The sequence below is a fragment of the Apium graveolens genome, chromosome 2 (genome assembly GCF_009905375.1).
Source record: "Apium graveolens cultivar Ventura chromosome 2, ASM990537v1, whole genome shotgun sequence".
Taxonomy (NCBI): Eukaryota; Viridiplantae; Streptophyta; class Magnoliopsida; order Apiales; family Apiaceae; genus Apium; species Apium graveolens.
In genome coordinates, this window is record NC_133648.1 from 260,149,975 (window position 1) to 260,167,801 (window position 17,827).

Genomic DNA, 17,827 nt, shown 5'->3' on the forward strand with positions numbered 1-17,827 from the left:
GCTTAATTTCCTTGTCTAAGTTCTTGTTTATGGAAACCTCTCAATTACCCTAATATAGTAAAGTCTAGTAGATCATGGCCCTGAGATTTAGTGTCATATTTCCAGTGTTTCAAGTTGATCTATAATCCCTTGATAAAAATAATTACAGTCAAAAGAGATTTTGTCATAAATCGGCATCAGTTTTTAAAATGATTAAAACGTGGATTTTTCAGTCCCAAAGGGGGACAAATGTTTTCTTGAATGGTGGATCTGGACTGAGACGCGAGTCCTTTCCACACTTATATTAGGCTTAAAAGTTGCCTAGGGATTCCCAATAATGTTTTAGAACCCAGCGAGGTTCGGGATTACTTCGCGGCTGATCACCGGCTGTAATCCGTAGCGTCATAAAATGATTTTGATTAAGTATGATTTTAAAATTTGTTTTGATGCAAGCAAAATGATGCCAACTCACGTAAGTTTTATCTCTCGATTATCATTGATTATGTCATTCCATTGCCATTCCTAAAGGTATATCTCGATTTATGCTTTGCGTTGTATTGCTAGCACTTGTTGAGCTTTTGGCTCACTTCTTGCTTTACCCTGATATTACAGCTAGCAGCCATGGTTAGATTCAAGCAGACTGCCCGTAAGACCTGTGATGCTGACGCTTATGTTCGAGCTCAGGTAGAATAAGTAATAATAGTTGTGTGAGGACTCGGTATTTGTAATCAGATGTAATAGTTGGTAGTGTTGGGCTGTTTCAAACCCTAAACTGTAAAGATCTTGGATTTTGGTTGTGTAATACTCTTTAAAATGATGTAATAGCTATAATTATTTTGCTATTTAAGTTGGGGGTGTGACAGGTTTTGGTATCAGAGCTACGGTTTAGAGTCCCTGAACAGCCCAAATAGGTTATAGAACTTGTGAGTAGGTTATAGATACTATGCGAGAGAGTAGGTAAAGTAAATTATTATTAATACTCCTCTTATTGGTTGTCAGCAAAGGGCGCATTCCTCGTCATCCTCTGGGTCGGACGACACTATTGCTTTCTCCGTGTATGCTGAGTTGAGGCGCGAGTTCGACATGCTTCAGGGCAAGTACGACCGACTGATAGACCGACTGAAGAACGTGTATCCGGACAGCCGAAACTACGAAGGGAAGCCCAAGGAGCAGATGATTGCGAGACTTGAGACCTTGGTTCGGTACGTCAACACTAAGCTTGAAGAGATGCCAGCGCACCGGGACCGTACCAGCCAGTATGTCATTCAGATGGTGGCGGATGAGCTCCAGAGCATTGTGAAGACACTTCGAGAGGAAAAGTCTACCAAGCCCCGTTCAGATGGAGTGGAGCCTTAGTTCTTTCCATTTACCTTTCATGTTGTTGTACTATCAAACTCTAAGGAATCCCCAGTTGTTTCTGTCTTTCCTTTAAATAAGCCTGTTATTTCTAGAATCAGACTATGTCCCAATCCTATGTACTGTGACCTTTAAAAATTTCAATAATTATGTGCTATTGTTCCATTTGCTCTCAACTGTTATTTTATGTTTTTATCATCATATCTGCTTAATTTGGAAACGTGACCCCATATGTAAACAAGAATGCCATGCGATACCCTCGAATCATTTTATCATTCATATTTGTTATAACACAACTCTTATTTCAGGATCATGCCTCCCAAAAAGAAGAACCCAACAACCACCTTCACCACAGACCCAAATATTCTTCAACTACTGGAAACCTTGCAACAGCAAACCAATGCTATAGCTCAACAACAACTAACTCTTCAACAACGAATTGAAAACCAAGATAACCGTGAGCCATATCAACCACCTGAACCACCAGTACCACCAAGACAAATTGTCACTTTCAAGGCTTTTCAGAATGTGAATCCACCTGTATTTCATGATACCACTGATCCAGTGATAGCAAACACATGGATCAAGGAGATAGAAAGGGCTTTTGAGTTGGTACAGTTAGGGGACGATCAGAAGACGCTGTATGCCACTTACTTCTTGAAGGGAGAAGTCATTTATTGGTGGGAATCAGTAAAAGCTATGGAAGTCACTCAGCAGATTTCTTGGGAGAGATTTAAGAAGTTATTTCTGGACAAGTATTACCCTAAGTACATGCAGAATCAGATGGAGCTAAAATTTCTTGAGTTAAAACAAGGGAACATGACTGTACTGGAATATGAGAAGAAGTTCACTGAGTTGTCAAGGTTTGTGACAAAGTATACCAGCACTGAGGAGGAAAAAGCAAAGAAATTTCAGCAAGGATTGGAGCCTTGGATCAGAGATAGGGTGGCTATGTTTGAGCTTGAGACTTATGTGGGAGTAGTACAGAAAGCTGCTCTAATTGAGAATAATGGGATGCAGTCAAGGAAAGAGAGGGATAACAAGAAGAGGAAGGTTCCATTTTATGGAGAAAAGTCTGAAGCTGGAAGTTCGCAAGATCGGAATGTAAAGAGGATTGGTTTCCAGAAGGGCGGAAATTTTCAAAGGAAAGGAAATTTGGGCAAAAGGCAAGAATCAAAAGGGAACAATCAGGCAAGCCAAGGGCAAGTTGGAGAAAACAGGTTCCAGAGGCCAGAATGCAAGCACTGTGGAAGAAGGCACCCCGGAGTATGCAATAAGCTGAGTATGACCTGTTATAGGTGCAATCAGAAGGGACATTTGGCAAATGAGTGCAAGATGCCGAGGCCAGGAGTTACGTGCTACAAGGGTGGGAAGACTGGACACATGGCTAGGGAGTGTAAGGCAACAGGACCAGTCAGAGCTCTGATGAACGTGGCAAGTACCAGTGCAAGCGTGCCAGCTGAGGTATTGGCATTACCTCCACCACCCGCACCAACCCCGCAAGCAACAGCAAGGACATTTGACCTGAAGATGAAAGATGCTGTTCAGAATTCTGAGGTGATAGCAGGTACACTTTTACTCAATAATGTCAAAGCCAAAGTATTGATTGATTCGGGAGCCACAAGATCTTTCATATCAGAATCCTTTGTTGATAAGATCCAATGTGATAAAACGGTTATGAGTGAGGTAGTAAATGTGGTAATTGCGAACCAAGAGAAGATTCCTGTGAATCAATTTTGTCCAAAATGTGAGATTGATATTTCGGGATATAAGTTCTCAGCCGACTTGATACTCTTCAAGCTGGGAGAGTTTGACATAATCTTAGGAATGGATTGGTTAGGAGAGAATAGCGCGCAGATAAATTGTAAGACCAAGAGAGTGAATTTAAAGACGAAGAGTGGAGAGAAGGTAGTATTTAAGGGACAGAGGCAAGAGCGACTATTTCTTACAATTATTCAGGCTAAGAAGTTACTTAGAAAAGGTTGTGAGTCGTTCCTAGCATATGTAGTGGATTCAGAGAGAGGCAGCCCCAGCATGGAGGATATTCCTGTAGTAAATGAGTTCCCCGATGTGTTTCCCGACGAACTACCAGGCTTACCACCAGATCGACAAATTGAGTTCGAGATCAACCTTGCTCCAGGCACGGAACCAGTTTCAAAGGCTCCGTATAGGATGGCACCAGCAGAAATGAAAGAGTTGGCGAGCCAGCTACAAGAATTATTGGATAAGGGAGTGATACGACCAAGTACGTCGCCATGGGGAGCACCTGTTCTCTTTGTGAAGAAGAAAGATGGGAGTATGCGTCTATGCATAGATTACCGGGAGTTGAATAAAGTAACGATCAAGAACCGCTACCCGCTACCAAGGATAGATGACCTTTTTGATCAGTTAAAGGGAGCAAAATGCTTTTCGAAGATTGATTTAAGATCGGGATACCATCAATTAAAGATCAAGGAAAAAGATATTCCCAAGACCGCATTTAGGACCAGATATGGGCATTATGAATTCCTAGTAATGCCGTTTGGATTGACCAACGCTCCGGCCGCATTTATGGATCTGATGAATCGAGTATTTAAGAAGTATTTGGATAAATTTGTCGTGGTATTTATTGATGACATCCTTATTTATTCTAAGTCGGAAGAAGAACATATGCAGCATCTCTGGATAGCATTGGAGATACTCCGACAAGAGAAGTTGTATGCCAAGTTTACCAAATGTGAGTTTTGGTTAAAGGAAGTTCAATTTTTGGGGCATGTTATTGGAAATGATGGAATTAAAGTGGATCCGGCGAAGATTGATGCAGTTATGAGTTGGGAGAGGCCAAGGACTCCTACGGAAGTGCGAAGTTTTCTAGGATTGGCCGGATACTATAGAAGATTCGTCAAGGATTTCTCGAAGATCGCCACACCATTGACCAAGTTAACCAGAAAGAATCAAAAGTTTGAATGGAGTGCAGAATGTGAAAATAGCTTTCAAGAGTTAAAACAAAAGTTGGTAACAGCTCCGGTGTTAGTACTTCCAGATGATCAAGGGAATTTTGTAATATTCAGCGACGCTTCACATAAGGGTTTGGGTTGTGTGTTGATGCAACACAGTAAGGTAATAGCATATGCGTCAAGACAGTTGAAGCCGCACGAGTTAAAGTATCCGACGCATGACTTGGAATTAGCCGCCATAGTGTTCGCACTCAAGATTTGGAGACACTATCTCTATGGAGAAAAGTGTGAAATCTACACGGATCACAAGAGCTTAAAGTACATTTTTACTCAGAAAGAGCTCAATATGAGGCAGAGGAGATGGCTGGAATTGATTAAAGACTATGACTGTTCGATAAATTACCATCCTGGAAAGGCGAACGTAGTGGCCGATGCGCTGAGTCGGAAGGAAAGATTGAATGCAATGATAACATCAAAAGAGTTATCTGAAGAAATCGGAAAATTTGAACTGGAACTTTGTGCTTATGGGAAAGTCAAAGAAGTTTGTCATGCAATGACCTTTCAGCCAATACTACTGGAAAAGATAAAGAAGTATCAAGAGGAAGTAATGGAAAAAGAGAAAAATCAGTTATCTGGAGAAGAGATTAATACTAAAAGGGATGAGCAAGGAATACTAAGGTTTTCATCCAGAATATGGATTCCCCATGTATCTGAATTAAAGAATGAGATCCTCCATGAAGCCCACCATTCGAAATTCTCAATCCACCCGGGAAGCACCAAGATGTATCAAGACTTAAAGAAGAACTTTTGGTGGCCAAATATGAAGCGAGACGTGGCAGAATGGGTTGCGAAGTGCTATACTTGTCAGAAAGTAAAGGCAGAACATCAACGACCAAGCGGGTTAATTCAGCCCCTGAAGATTCCAGAATGGAAATGGGAAAATATCGCTATGGACTTTATAGTAGGACTACCGCGAACAAAATCCGGACATGACGCAATATGGGTTATAATTGATCGTCTTACGAAGTCGGCGCATTTCCTTCCAATAAATGAGAAGTCGTCACTGGACAAGTTGGTTCATCTGTATGTGCACGAAATCGTATTAAGGCATGGAGTACCTGTATCAATAGTTTCAGACAGAGATCCCCGATTTAACTCAAGATTCTGGAAGCAATTCCAGGAATGTCTTGGCACGAAGTTGAATATGAGCACGGCGTATCACCCGCAGACTGATGGCCAGAGTGAAAGAACAATTCAAACAATTGAAGACATGTTGCGCAGTTGTGCAATCGATTTTGCTGGAAGTTGGGACGACCACCTGCCATTAATTGAATTTTCATATAACAACAGCTATCATTCCAGTATCGGCATGCCACCATATGAAGCTTTGTACGGGCGAAGATGTAGATCACCAACAAGTTGGGATGAAGTAGGAGAAGGAAGAATTCTCGGCTCAGAATTGGTACAACAGTTGCATGACTCAGTCAAGTTAATTCAGAAAAGGTTGCTTGCTGCTCAAGATAGACAGAGGAAGTATGCGGATCCAGCGCGCAAGGATGTTCAATTCCAAATTGGCGAAGCTGTGTTGCTAAAAGTGTCACCTAGGAAAGGGTTGATAAGATTTGGCAAGAAAGGAAAGTTAGCACCTAGATACGTAGGTCCTTTTGAGATTTTGAGTCAAGTAGGAAAGGTGGCCTACGAGTTGGCCTTACCACCTCAGTATCAACATGTGCATAACGTGTTCCATGTGTCGTTGCTTAAGAAGTACAATCCTGACGCTAGCCATGTGATAGAATATGAACCTGTAGAAATTCAGGCAGACCTGTCATTTGTGGAGCAACCGGTTAAAGTACTCGACTGGCAAGTAAAGAGTCTTAGAAATAAATCAGTTAAGTTAGTGAAAGTACTTTGGAGGAACCCTAAGGTCGAAGAGTCGACTTGGGAGTTAGAGTCTGATATGCGTTCCCGGTATCCTCATCTGTTCTCTTAGATTCTGGGGACAGAATCCCTTAAGGGGGAGAGGATGTTACGACCGGCATTTTATGTAATATTATTTGTGAATAATATTAAGTTAAATAAAAATATATTCAATGCTTGTACGTTTGTGTGAGTGAAAATTTCTGCATTTTAAATTTGCTCTGGGTAGTATATGATTTTTCAAAGCAAGAATTTATTTAATTTCTTTATTTTTGATTTATAAGGAATATTCTAAGCTTTGGAAAAATTTTCTTTTAAAAGACATTTTGTACACAAATTTTGAAAATGATTTTATAAAGTCTCTAAAAATCCAAGTTATTTTATGGTATAAATTTTATAATTTTTGAACTTGTACTTTATTATATAAAAATAAATCTTTGGAAATTAGTTGCTTAATAATTATCAAATTACATGAATAACCTTGCATGCAAACTCTCTTCTATTTAACCAAAGGGCTAAAGAGTCAATAACCACCCCACTAACTCACAAATTGCTAGCCAAATTACCTCCTTGACCTTGCATGCAAACTTGCCTAACTTTGGCTAGAGGGTTACTCTTGTAATTTCTCACATCCACTCACTTGTGGGCAAATAAAAACCAAACAATCAAGATGATCACTCCACCATTTCTACATTTTTTCTCCCTCTCCTCTCCCTCCTCCCACCTTTCCTCTCGGCTTTTTGCCGAAGCCCTACCCCCCTCCCCTTTTCTTCATTCCACATTCAAGTTTCCACCTCCCATACAAGTAAATATTACTTCCTATATCATGATCATTTATATTCCAAAGAGTTTTGAGTAAAAAGTTTAAGTTTTAAAGTTGCATGTTAAGGTTTTAGTGAAACTCAAATATACAATCTTGATTCTTATGGATTTAAGGTTGTTTTTGAGAGGACTACAATGAATGGATAAGTGCCAAGTCATGAGAAGGAAAATCTTGATGATTTAATGGCCATTTCCATCCATTTCATTCGGCCATGACCATATGGGAGCCGAATGAATGGTCCTTGAAATCATTCTTGTTGTTTTGATCAATTTTTGCATGTTTATGTGATAATGACTTAAATTTTGTGATGATAATTTGATAAAACTCCTTGCATGCTAAGTGATCATCTAGGTATACCTTATGCTAGGCTTGCATGTCAATTTTAAGATGGAATATATGTAGAAAATGGGTTGTTTTGGGTTGAAAAACCCGAAGGCATGCATGCATGTGGAATTCTCTTAGTTTGTTGTAAGATTTTGATCATTTGGAAAAGATTTTGTTAGTGAGCCTTAATTTCAGTAGGAATAATGTGATAATATGGATTTATGCTTCTTGTTGCATGGTAATAATTTGTGGTTATCTTTTATAAAAATATATATCATGTTGTTTCAAAAGCATAAAGGTTTATGAGTTGTAAAGAGTAGTCTCTTTTATTTTGCCATAGTTGCACCATAGGTAAGGATGATCTCACCAAGGGTATTTTGAGAAAAAAAAGAGTTAGTTCAGTAGAACACCAAGTATAGGTCTTGGTTTAAGTATTTAGTTGTTGATAATTGGGTTTGTCAAGTCAAAACCTTGGAAAATAAGAGTTATAGTTTCTGCAGAAAAATCAGTTTAGTACCCTGAGTTTAGAGTGAGTTTTGACCATGTCATTGATGGGCACTTTGAGGCCCAAGCCACCAGAAGTTAGTATGGGGAGTATATAATAGGTTTTAGGAGTTGGTTGGAGGTTTGCATGTCATTTGGTTAGGTGCACAAGTAGAATAACAAAATCTGTCCAGCAGGGGACAGTTTTGTTGCAACTTAGAAATAGGGAGATTTGGCCATGTCATGGGTAGGCCCTCATTAGGCCCAATTGGGCCTTAGTTAGAGGGTATGTCAGAGAAGTTTTTCCAACCATAGTTCATAGGATATGAGCTAGAACCATGTGTCACAAGTTAATTCAAGTCAGGGCATTTTCTGCCCAGAAAAACAGGGGAACCTTGGACTTTTAGCTTAGGCCCAAGAAGGCCCAAGCCAGGCCTTTGAGCCACATCAAGCTTGTGAGATGCCCTTAGGTCAGGAGAGTCTTGTGTAAAAATTTTGAAGAAAAACTTGTAGTTTAAGAGTGTCTAATGCACTCAAGAAACCTTAGTTACCATTCTGAAATTTGCACCAGTGAGCACTTTCACTTATCACATAGTTTTAGGACACTTAGAAGTGAGTATTAGGTCGACCACCATAGTTGTAAGATAGTGTAAGGTCAGTAGAACAAAAGGCACAAGTGAGGGTCAATAGGTTTTGGATAATTTAAGAAAGGCACATTGAGTTAGGAAGCCCAAATTCGAAGACTTCGTTTAGTTAGCGACCAAGTAACTTAAGTGGTGAGTCGAGATCATCCAAGCCTAGTGTGGCATTATGGTGTATATGATGTTATTTGGTATTAATATACGATATGTGATTATGTGGCTACGTGTGTACATTTAAAAATATAAATGTTGGATATGAATTAAGTATGTATAGGCCTAAGTGCCATCCATGTTTAATTTCGGGTTGTAAATAGGTTAAGATGGAAGGAATATATTATAATGAGGATTATTATTATTTATGTAGGATCTCGAGACGAGGGAAAACTTGCCTTAAAAGTCGAGTGAAGCTCCAGTTGTTGCTCCTACCAGTCAGACCAGACCAGTCTATCTCAAGGCAAGTGATTCAACTTGACCTTCGCATTTACTGTAAACAGTTCATATATATATATCGATGCAATTATCCTGAGTCATTTTGATATATTTAAATCAAGAGTATCTTTTGTTACATAGAGATGCCATGAACCCTCGAGTACATATTGCAAGTAGTTCAAAAGTCTTTCATGATAGTTTAATGCCATGATAAATTAGAGATGCGTTATAATATCTTATTAATCCCTTTTGTTTATCATGCTATTGATCCCTGAGAAATCTTGATGTTGCACCCTGATGCTTTGAATTCAACTCTTGAAATAACCTCGATAGAAACTTTATTTTGATACCTTAAAGCCAATCATTTCTTAAATACATTCATGATTGTTTGATAACCCTATCCTTACCCTAAAGCTTGATATCCTGTTATATACTGAGCTGATGATCACTTTCTTTATATTTTAACACCTTTATCCTATTTGTACCAGTGATGCCTATCTTCTTGATGTTCCAATACCTATACCTTGTCTACAACCATTGCTTTAAGCCTAGTTTGGCATTACTCTTTCATCTTATCCAATAGCCTGGCTTAATTTCCTTGTCTAAGTTCTTGTTTATGGAAACCTCTCAATTACCCTAATATAGTAAAGTCTAGTAGATCATGGCCCTGAGATTTAGTGTCATATTTCCAGTGTTTCAAGTTGATCTATAATCCCTTGATAAAAATAATTACAGTCAAAAGAGATTTTGTCATAAATCGGCATCAGTTTTTAAAATGATTAAAACGTGGATTTTTCAGTCCCAAAGGGGGACAAATGTTTTCTTGAATGGTGGATCTGGACTGAGACGCGAGTCCTTTCCACACTTATATTAGGCTTAAAAGTTGCCTAGGGATTCCCAATAATGTTTTAGAACCCAGCGAGGTTCGGGATTACTTCGCGGCTGATCACCGGCTGTAATCCGTAGCGTCATAAAATGATTTTGATTAAGTATGATTTTAAAATTTGTTTTGATGCAAGCAAAATGATGCCAACTCACGTAAGTTTTATCTCTCGATTATCATTGATTATGTCATTCCATTGCCATTCCTAAAGGTATATCTCGATTTATGCTTTGCGTTGTATTGCTAGCACTTGTTGAGCTTTTGGCTCACTTCTTGCTTTACCCTGATATTACAGCTAGCAGCCATGGTTAGATTCAAGCAGACTGCCCGTAAGACCTGTGATGCTGACGCTTATGTTCGAGCTCAGGTAGAATAAGTAATAATAGTTGTGTGAGGACTCGGTATTTGTAATCAGATGTAATAGTTGGTAGTGTTGGGCTGTTTCAAACCCTAAACTGTAAAGATCTTGGATTTTGGTTGTGTAATACTCTTTAAAATGATGTAATAGCTATAATTATTTTGCTATTTAAGTTGGGGGTGTGACAGTATGAATACCCTACTACCAGACATCCACAAAAGAGATAGAAGCTGAATAGACCCTAAATATGTTGAGACCCTATATGTCTATAGAATTTGACAACATAAAGGTTTAATGAACAAGTTATCTATCATGATTACATAAAGCAAGTAAGACGGTTAAAATTACCTATAAATCATGCATAGTAAATACATGAACCTATGCTAGCATGGCAAGTTCTAAACCTCTATATTCATTGTCACTTCAATAGAGATTAACACGCTATCTTATAAGTTCGCGACGCTCATAAGACGAATAAGCAGAACCAATACTAGGATATCATACAATCACCACACACTTAGGTATCGAAAAAAATTAACTATTGAAATCCATATGTAAATTCGTTAGAACCCCACGATAACGATTAGTTCATAACCGAACTTATCATCACCGTGGGTTCCGATGCAAGCATGGTAAATAAACTAAGTCTTTATAAACTTAATAAATATAATGAAGTATGTTAACAAGAGTTTTAGGTTCAAACAAGAAAGAAAACAAGCATCCAAGATTACAACTTAAGCAAAGAATCACAATCAAAAACTAGATCTTCTTCTCCTTCGTTAATTTGTACTTTTAGGTCTTCTCGCAGTTATCTCCTTGCTCTCGTGTATGAGAAACATCTTTTGGAGTGTTTAAAATACCATCCCATCCAATCAAGAGTCCAACATTTCAGTCTTCTATTCAAATCAGGATTCAATATTTTCGACCTAGCGCGACCGTTCTGTAATCCCGCGCGGCCGCCATGTACTTCTGCCAAACTAGCGCAGCCGCTCCTAAGTGTAGCTGGCCTTCTCGAAAAGACTGATTTTTTCTATTTATTGGCTTCTCTTGCTGGTTTCTTTTGCGCAATCAACCGAGGCTCCATCCTAACACTCTTCAAAGCATAAAACATGTAAAATCCAATCCTCCTTTCAACTATGCCCTGAAATGCAAAACACTACAAAAACATATCAAAAACACAAACAACTCGAGTACAAAACACCAATTCAAGCCTTTACGAAGCATTCTAAGTGGATATAAATGCGACTTATCAGTTGATCCTTCAAAACCTGAGCCAAGAAACAAAGTTAATTTTCGGATTTCCTATTCATCCCCAACTTTGAGCAAGGATTTGACTATGCTATACTATTTTTTTGAACGTACCTTGTAAATGATATGAGGAATCTTTGGTTAAAATTTGGTGATTTTTGAATGCCTAGAACCGAGAGATGGATTTTTCCTTCTTGGTGTTTTCTGTTGGGCAGTGTCCATACCTCTCTACAAAGATCTGGAAAAATGAGGGACTTACACTGCTTAAATGGAAATGTAGTGTTAGATACGAAGTATAGATCGTCTAGAAATATTTCTAATGAGCTATAAATCACAATTTTTGAGTGAGAAAGAAAGGAGATATAACCTTTCTAAGTTGTTGTTCCCAGTTTGGCAGAGTTAAAAAATGAAATGGGGGAAAGAGAAAGTTTTTGCTTTCCTTTCTAGTTGCTTCTTGTATAAGTGTTAAATTATTTATTGTATATAATCTCGATATGCATATCTAGATCAAATCTTACTAGCATGGCCAAAATTTCACAGCCTAAACTATAGCCAAGTACAACAACCTACATGCTAGCTTATTATTCACCATACTAGCTTACTATGCTCTTTAGGTAGGTTACTATTTGGTTGCTAACCTTGGTTACTTTCTTACCTTAGTTAGTTTGCATGGTTTGTATGGCTTGATACATTTTATATATTCGCTTATGTGTTCGTTTGGTCACTTATTCCTTTTCGTAATAAATCTTCGTAAACGGTTCGCGGGGTAAATCCTTTCTTAAATGTCCTTTATGCTTTGAAGCCTTGTACTTGGGTCTTAATTCGTAGTATTTTAGATTCGTAATTGTATTTTGATTCTCGTGTTCCTCGATTGTTCGTAGATACGGTCGATTTAAAAAGTTCATTTTCATCGAAAACTAATGGCGTTTACATACACTCATTTGGTACGTATAATCATAATATCAACTCGAAATCTTAAATTAAAAACTCATATATGGTGTAGTCGCAAAAGTTTTTATTAAGCCGCAAGGTTATTATTCATAAAGGTCTTTCACCGATATCATAAATTCGGGTTTTTACACGAGTGCAAGTGAACTGAAAATCAGTCGAGATAAGGCAAGTGATCTGAACTTTTCTTGAGATATATTGCAAGTACCCTGATCAATTCTTATTTTATATTGCAAGTGCTTTGAATATACCTAAAATAGACCATATATTGGCATGTGATAGTTGATTTACTTAACCCTAAACCCCGATCATATCATTTGATGCTTGAGCCGTCAGCCTTATTCATTGTGAATCTTTGATTGTTGAAATCCCAGATAATAAACCACACAAAGACAATACTACTCCGCAAATACATATACACCATACACCAAACACTGAAACAGAATTGCTTGAATATACTGAAACTTATATACTTTACAATACCTTATAACATCAAAGAAATAAACCTTGTATAACCATTCAACCATTGTTCATCTAATACATGATTCTTCGACAGGCTTAAAGCCATTCTTCATACATACCTTGATATACCCTAGTGACACTCATGAATTGCATTATACTTTGAGACAAATATCTTATCAATGTTAATTATGATTCTGTTTTATTGAATTATAATGTTTATCGTATTAATTTTTTTTAGAATTGGATAGTTTTTTTTTAATGTGGACCAGATTCGTGGTCAGACCAGATTGGTAGTCATATTAGGCCAATGTGTGCCTTGGATCCAGTATATAGAGCAGAGCTGTGTGCCTTGTTCGGGGTTAGTGCATGACTGATCAGAAGCCTAAGCTTGGTTTCTAAAATTTAATATAAATATCCAGTTCTAATATTTACTTAAAAAAAACTTGATTCCTCTAAATTATTTCAATTGATCATTGTTTAATCTCAGTTATTGTTATTATGACTTGCTGAGCTAGTTAGCTCACTCTTGTGAACCTATTTATGATATTCTATGGTTAAAAAGGAAATTGTTGGTAGCAAGGATCCCCAGTCCAGTGTGCGAGCTAGGCTTCTAGGTTGAGTTGGATCGAGCTAGCAGGAGATTTATGTTGTAGTTTCGAGTTATGCTAGTTTGAAATAATGTTTTATTATCAGTGGTAAATTAAACTAGTTGGGATTTAGTACGATGTAATATAAGTTAAGGTTTTGGCTTGTTTTTATACTTTAACCTGTTCCGATCCATGCTTGTGTAAAGAAGGGTCAAAGCATATAATATTTCATATACAGGTTTATATATTATGTGTGTGTGTGAGTTGTGAAACTCAAACTTCTGACCCAGGTTTGGTTGGCGTAACACATGGCCACTGCAACCAAGTTAGATTTAAATACTAGTTCATCATTAGATATAACTAACTACAGTATTATGATTGGCTCACTCTTATATTTGACTGCTAGTAGGCCTGATATCATGTATGCTACTTGTCTGTGTGCAAGGTTCCAAACTGATCCAAAAGAACCACATCTTATAGTCGTGAAAAGGATTTTTAAATATCTTAAGGGCACCAGGTATCCCAGATATTTATATTTTATGCTGATAGATACTCAGATGCTGATTTTGCAGGATGCAAAATATACAGGAAAAGCACTTCAGGAAGCTGTCAATTTCTTGGTGACATTAGTTTCTTGGTTTAGGAAGAAAAAAAAAGTCAATTTCTACTTCAACTACAGAAGCTGAGTACATTACTGCAGGAAGCTATTGTGCACAATTTCTTTAGATGAAGAATCAGTTACTGGATTATGGGTAAGAATATTCTAAAGTTCCTATCTTATGTGATAATCAAAGTGGTCATTCAATGACAAAATCCAGTACAACACTAAATGAAAAAGCACATCAACATTAGGTACCACTTCATAAGGGTACATGTGATGGAAGGTGCAGTAGAATTGCACTTTGTGCCTACTGATCAGCAATTAGCAGATATTTTCACCAAACCACTTTGTGAAGCTACTCTTACAAGACTAGTGAATGAATTGGGAATGATCTCATGATTTTTCCTAAATACGAATGAATAAATTATTTTTGTAACAGGCATAAGTGATCAGATTTTGGTATATATTTATTAAAATCAGTATTTGTAATATCCAGGTTATATCGTGTAATTATTTTTAATGATAAATGAATATTATGTGAACATTTGGTGAATTATGTGTTAATTGGTATCTGTGTTGGTTGTTTGTATGTGATAATGTTAGGCCCTTAATCAACTATAGAGGGGGGTGAATACAGTTAATACAATCAATTCGACAAAACTTCAACAGAATCAACAGTTTTTATATTAGTTGAGAAAAACTTATTACAAACGTACTCTCTCGAAAGGATGAACAAATATCCTTGAGAGCTGCTAGGTTATGCGAAAGATATAACAATATCGCAATGCATATAGCATAAACCTAATATGTGCTTTATATAGAGCACAACTACACAATGTACAAAGAATCTTATTCTATTAACAACAAGGAAACTTATACAATGCTTCTGAGATAAAGTCCTTCACCGCCTTGAGTTCCTGTTTCCTTTTCCTTATCGAAGATCAACCGATATGACAAATACTGATTACATCATCCGTTGACATCATAATCCGTCGATATCATCATCCGTAGCTATCATAATCCGTCGATATCATCATCCATCGATATTATCATCCGTTGATGTCATCATCATCCGTTAATATAAGTTCTGATGTGAACTTCTGATAGTTTCTGCTTGATATCATCAATTGCTCCTAAAAATCTCCCCCAACTTGTTCACTATAGAAATATGGATAAGTTCCAATTGATGATGTCAAAACTATCTAAATGCAGGAATCAAGTATGCATATTCAATCTTGCTTCAGTGAATATCAAACTTTACTCTTCTTCCTGAACTGCTTCTTTAACTTGAGCAATGTCAGCGGTTAATTCCGGTTCTTCAGCTCAGAAAGCTCCGTTAATCTTACTTCTTTGATGAGCTTGTCTTATTTCTTCTTCTTCATATTTTTCTTCAGTATCATAAGCCTAAACTACTGTATAGATTGGATCTTTAAATATTTGAGATTTAGTTTCCTTAGATACTATTTTCTTCTTTCCAACGACTTTGGCTTTCGACTTTGAAATCTTTGACTTCTCTCCTATTTTCTTTTTTCCTTTAACCTTCATGTCAGCAGTTATAGTAACTTGTGATATGAGATATTCTCCTTTTACTTTCCTTATGTCCCCCCTTATTACCTTCATCAGGAATTTCATCATCATTACTTGTCAATGTTAGCTGTTTGCATTTATATTTAACAATTTTATCCCCCTTTTTGGCATCATCACCAAGCAGTTGAGAAAGAATTAGATCAATTAAATTTTGTACTTCTGTAAGTTGATCAGATAATTGAACTTGTTGTGCTTCCAATCTAGCTTGACTGGCTTCAGTTGCAGTTTGTCTAGCAACTATTAGTGCAATTTGTTTCTGAATTTCCTGATGAGTATTCAGCTTTGAAGCAATCAATGATTCTTTAATCTGATTGATTTGAGTAGTAGTTGCTTCATGAGCTTTGTGTAAGGATTTGACAACTAAAGTTGATGCTTTTGGATGATTGAGCATGTCAGGATTTGTAATGATTTGTTCTGCTGTTTCCAGATGTGCAACAACTTGTGTTCTAGAAATAGGATATGTATCATCTTTCCAATGAGCATTTCAGAGATTATCAAAATAATCCTGCTTCTTCTTAGCATCTAACTCTTTCATTTTCTGTTGTCTAACATGCATAGGAATATCTTCAGGGAAGAAAAGATCATCCTCAGGATTTATAATAGCATTAGAAACATTAGCTTCTTCACCATCATTAGATTCTTCAATAGCAACCAGATTTTGCACTAATCGCTGAACTTCATCACCAACTTTAGAAGCTTCCACACCTTCATCAGAATAGAATTAGAAATTGGTGCAGTATGTGATCCAGTAGCTTCATAAGCTTCGACACCTTCAGCAGATAACTCCACATCTTCAAGTATTGTAGATAAATGAATTGAAACTTCAAGATTAACTTCTAGAACCTCAGTTCCTGTAACATGTTGTAGTGATTCTGAAATGGATGAAACTTTATGAATGGACTGTTGTGCTACTACATCTTCAGCAACAATAGGATTTTCTCAGGTGATGGTAAAGTAGATTAAATGGACTTTTTTTAAACAAAAACAGGGATTGTCTCATGTGGTGAAATAGTAGAATGTATGGACTGCAAGAAAGTATCAGTACTTAGACTTGCAGGGAGATTAATAGCCTTTGGTACAACAGAGTTTTCTTGATGGTCAATAGACTGTTGTTCAGCATCTGTTTCTTTAGTACTCTGAGCACCTACAAACATATAGAAATTAAAACTTAATCTCTCTATTCTTTTAAAGTAGTCTCACTACTCCTCACACCACACATCTCATGACTTTTAATAGTCAGAGCTTCCTTACAAGGATTACTAAATCATATCTTTCATCTACCTCTCCTTTTTCCAGGAAGGATCCTACCTCTCTTAAATTCTGCTTTTCTCTCAATCTTTTCACACATCTCACAGAAAAAGGCTCAGAAAGATTGTCCTACAGAAATAAGAGGTGGCTAAAGAAGGGTGATCTATGGTCATACAACTAGAGGTAGTCCTTAAATAAGGGCTAGAAGTAATCATACCAACAGGATTTATATCATAAAAAATAAATGCTGAAAAGACTAAATCAGTATTTAGAATAAATGCTAATAAAGTAATAACAATATTTATACCTTGTAAATACACAATTAAGCTCACAGTTGATACTGTGGTTATGACAGTTATTGTTCATCAATAATGAGAAGCTCCATTTTAATTGGAGAGTATTTGATCAAGTTACTATCATGTACCATGATCTTAAACCTTGTTTTTCTTGAAAAGAACTAACATTTGAATGTGTTTATTAAAAGCTATCACAGAGTCTTCAGTAAAAACTGATGAAATCTCTGTGTCTCTGTTAGTATCATTAAGATCTACCTCAGCAAGTAGTCTCTAACCAACTAAATGTTATTTCTGAGTGGTGAGCACAATTCAAGAATTATGTCACTTGATTTTTGGCAACATTTGAGAAAAGAATTCAAGTGTTTCAATTGTGAGAAGAAATTTAAGATATAAGATGTATAACGTTAAGAAATGAGTGTGAACAACTTTCTTAATGAGAAAAAGAAAGTTTCAAAGAATTTGGATAGAATGCAACACTCAAAGATTATAATTCTTGTGAACTCAGAATTAAATCTTTCATAAATTTCTTCTTTAACAACAGTTACTTCCTGTAATGTGCTTAATCTGTACTGAAATGTTCACATGAACTTAAACAGAGATTAGTTTATTCACATGCACTATTAAAAACATCTGAAGTTAAGAATGCAGTAATGATTTGAATATTAACAGTTAAAAGCATTCAAGCACACACAAGATAGTAAATAAATATTCATTTAAAGAA